Below are 8,489 nucleotides of genomic sequence, written 5' to 3' on the forward strand. Positions count from 1 at the left end.
AGACTTCACTTAGCGTAATTTTACGAAATGATTCAGAGTTTCAGAATATGCTTTTTCAGGATGATTTCAGGATTCATTTTCTTTACTTCAAATCTTTGATTCTCTTCATTCCTCACTTGATTTTCTTAGATCTTTGACATGTGAATTCTTTAATCTTGGTCCCCTAAGATCCATCCCTTGCCTTGGTGATTCTTGAGCATCAAATCCATACTTTTAGTACCCTTTTTAATTCAAGCTCTTAAATTTATCTTGCAACACAAACATGAGTATAATAGAACATTACGCATTATCATGTTCATAAAACCAAGATATAAATGGGGGATAATGTGCAATATTTGACCTTCAATAGGGCATGTCGGCTGTTGTTTCCACTGGGGTTCATCATTTTTTATTTTATTCATAAATGACTATTCTAGGAAAGTCCGATATATTCGACACATTCAAGGTGTAAAAGGCAATGGTTGAGAAGTAGGTATGGCAGAAACTAGAGGTAGGCAAACAATGAAAGTGAATTCACTTCAAAGGAATTCAATAAGTTTTTTAAAGATGAGGGGATTATAAGGCATAATATAGTAAGGAACACACCTGAATAGAATGGTGTAACGGAACGGATGAATCAAACTCTCTTTGTAGAGAGCCCGAAGCATGTTGAGTAATGTTGGATTGTGCAATAAACTATGGATTGAGGACGTGAATATGACTTGTTATTAGGTGAATAGGTCCCCGTTTATGCTGATAAACTGTAAAATTCTTAAAGAAGTGTGGAGTGGTCATGATGTTTACTACTCAAGGTTGCATGCATTTGATTGCAACACTTACTCTCACGTACCGTCAACTAAGAGAGATAAGCTAGACCAAATAGCGAAGAAACTTACCTTTTGTGGGCTATGGTGATGGCATGAAAGGGTATATGTTGTACGATCTAGTCACTCGGAAAAACACTTTGAGCCACGATGTCAGATTTGATGAAGATTCTTTATTCCGCAAGGAACTGAAAAAATCAGCAGCGATTGACGTTGAAATAGAAGGGGTGAGATATAATTTGAAGTTGGGTTAAAGATAGAGGTATATGAACAGGTGGAGCAACCACCTTTGAGAAGAATTGTCACACCCCAAACTCGGAAACCGGGCTTACAAAATTTTCGATTGCCAAATCCGGTGGTGACAGCCTCCGTAGTACCCTATTCTCGGCTCCCGGCATCTATACACCAGGTTCCGATCCTGGGATCCTATAAGGAGGATTTCAAGCATGATTTTGATTCAATATAAGCATAACCATAAGCATAACCCACAAACAGTAACCACAAGAACACCATTACAAAATTCACTATGATTAAAAACTTTTGAGTACAATGCGTATAAAAGGAAAATACAAGGTGATGATAATAATAGGAACTCCAAAAGCTCGACTGCACACTCCAACTCTGACAAGGCTACGGCTGCTTCCTAGCATCACCTGCATGCATCGATTGTGCATAAGCTTATAGAAAGCTTAGAGGGTAGTGTAAGTGTGTGAGCAATATAAGCGTGCTCAGAATGCAAGGTCAGAGTAATGCGGAATCATGCTGATGAGTACATGAATGCAATCAGCCGTACCAAGGCTATGTGGTGCAAGATATGAATGCTATCGGCCATAACACGGCCATGCGATGCAAGATGCAACTCAAACATGCCAATCCTCATCATAAATCAGTACAATTCTCATTCTGGATAATCACCGGGGTTTAGTACACTCCAAATGGCACTGCCGCTCTCCAAGCCGCACAGTCCAAGTGAGCGTAAAAAACATCACTATCCGCCTGACCAATAGTCTGTCAATACTTATCCGGCACGTCGATAGCGAACCCATTCACGAGCTGGTCAAACTCAGCTAGTATTGCGCCCTAGTCTCGGGCGAGGAAGGCCACACCACTTTCCAACCGACCACGACACAGTAGGAGACGCGGCCTCCTGGTATTCGGCCCTTGTGCGCTCATATATCCACTCAGTCTCAACGTTGGAGTCATCCTCTAGTACCATCGGGTTTAGGAATTTTCACCCAGGGACATCTATGACGCTCTGATGCTTAGTAACAATATTTTCAGTATCCAATCCAGCCACCCACAATGTGTCTGTGGAGGCTATGGCCTTGATGTTGCTAGGGCATACAATATCACAATCACACAAATGCAAGTGCATGAATCATACTATCAGAGATGCAACATTCCTGCGCGTACCGAGCGCTCATGTGGGGCAACTTCGCATATCAGGGGGCCCATAAACAATCTGCCTGGAGGCATATGCTATAATCAGTCACTCCTCACATCAGGCATACATATGATGCGTATGATCATGAATCATGGATCTATACTAAATATGTTATATGATGATGGGCTCTGATTATAACGAAGATGGACCTAGACTGCCTATACACTACAAGTATGGGCTTATCAATGGGCCTTAGGGAGAGTGACAATGCGGACATTTAACCAACAATATTCATACAATGTAGACGTCAAACCATCATTGCTCCCAAGGCGTAGCCTGCTATAAAGGTCAACCCATAAACCCTGGGGAATCACACTACAATGGGCCTTATATACATCCTATTGGGCCTTGACCCATGGGCCTTATATATATTAAAGTGGGCCTCGACAACGGGCCACAATTACATCAAGATGGGCCTAGTCACATGGGCCTCATATATATAATGAATCATATCAAAAGATTAACTGGACCACGCTCCAAATAACAGTGGTGATAATGATTTCCACCATAAAAATTCTTAAGGCCCACATAGCATTTATTTTCTATCCAATCTGGTCATGGGGCCACACAAACTTGGACTAAGGGAAAAACAATTTCCTAACAATCCAAACTTTTGTGACTACAAAAGTATTTCAATGGTAAAAGCTCAATCCCCACTACCTTTGTACTGGGTGGTCCACTTGATCCTATATCTGTCTCATTTTTAGTCTCAAGCCATGAAACGGGCTTTCAAATGGTTGGATGGTTGGGATGCAACACATGCATCATGGTAGGGCCCATAAAGGCCCACCATCATATATATATATATATGTGTGTGTGTGTGTGTGTGTGTGTGTGTGTGTGTGTGTGTGTGTATATAAAATATAATATATACAATAATATATATATATATATATATATATATATATATATATATATATATATATATATATATATATAATATATATATATATATACACACACACATGCACAAACACGAGGTGCAGCCCCCACACGTGGGGTGGGTCCCATATGGATGGACGGCATGGATGAAACATATACCTCATGGTGGGGTTCCCCTGCCATCCAACAGCCACCTAAGATGGTTGGACAGCATAGATAAAACACATACATCTAGGTGGGCTCCACCGTCTGTGGACGGTGTGAATAAAACACGCACATCACTGTTGGCTCCATGTGGGGCCCACCATAATGTTTACAAGCCATCCAATCCGTTCATAAGGTCACACAGACCTGGATGAAGAGTAAAAACAAATTTCATATTGATTCAAAACCTCTGCTAACCCAAAAAGGGTTCAAATGGCAGACGTTAAATCTCCACTGTTTCCTATGATGTGGGCCACCTGAGCGTCAGATCGGCCTGATCTTTGGAGGGATCACAGCCCTAAGGGGCCCCATCAAAATGTACGGTGTGGATGTGTGGTACGCATCATGGTGGGGCCCACAGCTGGGACCCAATGGTCCCTGCTGTCCGTCCGCCCAGACGCCGCAGGCGCTGCCTGCGCGTCTCTGGTGTGTCAACGGTAGCAGCGTTGCCTGTTGTTTTTTTAAAAAAATTTTAAAATTCTATGGTTTTTCCCATGTGGGGCCCGCATCAGATGAATCCACTCCAGCCATTGGATTCCGCGATCCAAGACCTACCAAATGAGTCCAATATGCGGCCTATTTTTAGTGAGTAAAAAAATCCAGGTGGTTTTCAATGGTAAACACCACTATTTTCTATGGTATGGCCCGCCAAAAAAATGGGATCAGCTTCATTTTTTTGGCTCAACACCTAAAATGAACTGGGCAACGGAATGGACAACTTGGATTATATACATACATCGAGGTGGGGCCTGCATGAGTGGCCCACCATTTCTTTCCCTTCCTTTTTTTTTTTTGGTTAGCTCGTTAGTACACTCCCATGTCAGTACACGCACTCCATATTAGCCACCCTTATCACATCCAGCATCCAGAGACGCTGGACGGTAAGGATAAACAGGGACATCATGGTGGGTCCCACATGCACGTGGCCCACCGGTTTGGACCACCTGATATTTATGTTTTCCTTCCATCTGGGCCCGCTAATGGGCTAGATGGTATAGATCCAACACATTCATTCGATGAGTCCCACATGAAATATGTGATTCATGGTGGGCCACACTCACCCCTTCATCACCATCATCATTCAAAGAGAGAGAGAGAGAGACGGTGATAGAGGGGGCCCTGCCATTATGGGCCCCTCATGAACACAATACATACATCATAATGGGTCCCACCAACAAGTGGGCCCAAAAGTTAAAATCAATGGTGGATCACCCACCTCTAGGCCTTCTCCTTGCTCCCCTAGCTTCCTTAGCTCCTTGCCTTCAAGTTTGATGGTGATAGATAATGAATGAACGATTGAGATGTGAGATGAGAGGGTAGGGAAAGTGGGCCACACTTGTTGTTTGGGAGGGGAAGAGCTTGGACGTGGGATGGTGTGTTGCTTGGGAAGTAAAGAGATGAAATGAGAGAGAGAAAGAAAAGTAGTGGCTTAAGGGATGGGGTGATGAGGTGGTTGTAAGGAAAGGGTGATGGGAGGTATGGTTATGGTTGAAAATGGAGAAAAAGAGGAATGATGAGGAGAGAGAGAGAGAGAGAGTGGACTTTTGAAAAGGTAGGGATGGGTTGTTGTACTTGGGATATGGCTTGTATTTGACATTGATTAATGAGACATATCGTAGAGATTCCCTCGATATTCGCAACACGCGGCGTTTCTTCAGAATGAACGTAGGCCCACATCTTCTGGCCTGGGTATCGATTCGGTGCGCGAGTCGCGGCGTCAGAACCGCGACGACGACGCGGTCGCTAAGATACAAGTTTCGGTTCAAACCGACTTCGGTATGTGGGATCCAGTTTAGGATCGCGTGCAAACGTCGGATACAGGTCGAGGATTATTGGAATTCGACTGGAAGGACCGCAGAAGCCAACGGAACGGTATGGACTAGGACACGGGCCTTACAAGAATTTCGCCAAGAGATCGTAAATTATCAGCCAGATATAGAGATGATCGAATGTTGCATTCACCCTCATTATGATGAGGATGATCCGACTACCTTTCAAGAAGCATGGGATGACCTAGATGCTAAGAAGTGGATGTCAGTTATACATGATAAGATGAACTCTCTATATTAGAATGAAACATTGGATTCGGTGGAACTTTCAATGGGACGTAAAGTGATCGACTGTAAGTGAATTTACAAGAAAAAATGTAATAGACATAAGGCGAGATTGGTCATGAAATGGTATGCGCAAAAAAAGAGTGTTGACTTCAGCAAGATTTTCGTGCTCGTAGTAAAGCATGTATCTATTAGATTTGTATTGGTGTTGGTTGCTCAATATAACATGAAATTAGAACAGATGGATGTAAAGACTACTTTTCTACATAAGGAGTTGGGAGAGCATATTTACATGAAGTAACCAAAATGGTTCAAAGTAAAAGGAGTTGAGAATAAAGTTTGCAGGTTGAGGAGGTCGTTATGCAGCTTGAAACAGTCATTTAGGCAGTTGTACAAAATGTTTGATACTTTCATGATGTGTCAACGATTTAACAATAACATGATCATTGTGTATATTATAAGATACTAGATGATGGACAATTCATTGTACCGGTATCATATATAAATGACATGCTTATTATTAGCCATAACATGTCTGAAATCGATATGTTAAAGACTTAGTTATTAGGGACATTCGAAATGAAAGATCTGAGAGTTGCAAAGAAGATTCTCGTTATAGACATTCACATAAACAAACAGGAGCACACTACAATTATCCTAGTCAAAGTAACTTCAGAAGGTATTGGTTAATTTTGGCATGGACAAGGTGAAACTGATTAGCACACCCTATGTTGCTCACTTTAGGCCTTCTTCAAAACAATATCCTACTACGAATGAAGAAAAAGAATTGATATCTCGTGTACCCAATTCGAGCATCGTTGTCAATTTAATGTATATTATGGTTTCTATGAGACTAGATATTTCACACGCAATGGGTGTTGTGAGTAGATATATGGCTAACTCTGACAATAAACATTGGGAGGCAGTAAAATGGTTACTTCGGTATAGACAATGTACAGTGGAATACGTCTTAACATTTGGAAAGTTAGATGACAAGTTGATAAGCTATGTGGAAGCTGATAACGCGAGTAATGTGAATAATAAAAGGTTGACTTCCAGCTACTTGTTTGTTCTATCGGGTGGTACAATCAGTTGGATGTTGAAGCTTTAGTTTGTAGTGGTTCTATTTACAATCAAAGCTGAGTATATATCGATGATGGAGGCATTCATTGAAGTTGTTTGGTTGAGATGAATGATAAATAAGCTTGGGCTTTAGCAGGAGGTCGTACCGGTTAATTTGGACAATGAAAACGCGATTAATTTGGCTAAAAAGTCAGTTTTACCACTCACGTACTAAACATATTGATGTTTGTCATCATTTTATCCATCAAGTCCTTGAAGAAGGTGGCGTGACTCTAGAGAAGATCCATACAAACATGAACCCTGGTCAACATGCTTAGGAATGTGATTCCTAAAGAGAAGTTTAAGTTTTGTATGACTTATTTGGGCTTAACGAAGGCTTAATGGAGATAGAGCGTGTGCGAGAAGTAATGGTGAAGCTATGATGGAAGACAATTAGAGATGACGTTGACAGTGAAGTAATGGAGCATGAAGATCGAATCGATGGTGGAGATTGTTAAATGTATGTCTTCAATCTATGAAGAATAAGGAGATATCAATCAATCAACAACCTTGCTTGATCGATCAAACCTCCCTGAAATTAGATAAATTGCTCTAGACAATTTTAGACCATGCTCGATTGATCAAACCTTTATTTACTCTCTGGACATTTTTGGGACTAGTTTGATTGGCTCAAGCTTTGGTATGCTCGATCGATCAAAGGTGCTCGATTAGTGTTGATCAATTGATATTGAGATCGACGATGTGCACGAAATTGCATAAGTGCGTGACTCGTTTCCTATTCCAGTTGTAATAGTATATATATTTGGTGTAATTGAGATTAGGGCATAACAAGGATTTGTTAAGATATTTCTAAGGGCTTTAGAGAAAAAAAATTAGGGTTTTGAGAGATTTAAAGAGGGTTATTATCATTGTAAGTGCATGGGGATTGTTTGTCGCTTTATGGTGTGATTTTTTTAGTTAGGGTTTTCTAAATAAAATTTATGTATCTTATGCATATTTTGTTTATGCCTGATTTTATTTTATTTGATTGACTTTGGATTTGCTTCATGGATCCTCAACCGTATTGCTTGTCTCATCTCACTTCTAACCTGCTAGGCCAAGCACACCTAGAGTCTGTCATATCATTTCATTTCTTATAACTTTATTTTAATTTTTCTCTTTCGCATTCTCAACCATTTAAACAGGGAGATTGATTAGATACTGCTTTTCTCTCCCGCAAATGTGCCACACATATATAATAACTGGTTCGTTGAAACAGTGGACCGCACGCTGATGATCACATGTTTGATCCTCACGCGAATTGCATTACAACGCAAGTAGCCACATTGCTGCTGAACGGTGTTCTGTGGACCCCACAATGATGAATGTGTTATATCCACACTGTAGATCCATTTTGGCTAGTTACGTTATGGCGTGAGCCAAAAAAGGAGGAGTACCAAATCTCAGGTGGATCACACGAACGGGAAAAGAGCGGTCATTAAACGCCCACCATCCAAAATTGCCTACGGCCCACTGTAATATTTGTTTGCCATTAATCTGTCGATCTTGTCACAAAAACCGGACGAAGGGAAAATATAAATATCATCTTGATTCAAAACTTTTGCAGCCTTCGAAAGTTTTCACCGGTGAGCATTCAATCACCACTGTTTCTTATGGTGTGGTCCATCTGAGATTTTGATTTGTTTCAATTTAAGGCTTGTACAATAAAAATGAGCTAGTAAAATGGATGAACGGCGTGGATAAAACACATAATCATGACAGTGTCAGTAGACGATCAGCGTCCAGTTGAGCCACTCATTCAAAATCAATGCACGGCTGATGGTACGGTGTCCCCATCCAACGGTAGATTAGCCTTATTTTCAATATCAGATGATCTTAACCTACCTTGCTACGGATTCGATAGTATACCCAAGAAATATTGGCTTGGATCGATGGATGGATGTGACAGCTCACCGTTGTATGTGCTCATTTCAAGAAGGACACGTGCTTTCCTTTTCTGCCCCTCTCTGTCTCGCGAAA

Source organism: Magnolia sinica, chromosome 19 (assembly GCF_029962835.1).
Source record: "Magnolia sinica isolate HGM2019 chromosome 19, MsV1, whole genome shotgun sequence".
NCBI classification, from domain to species: Eukaryota; Viridiplantae; Streptophyta; class Magnoliopsida; order Magnoliales; family Magnoliaceae; genus Magnolia; species Magnolia sinica.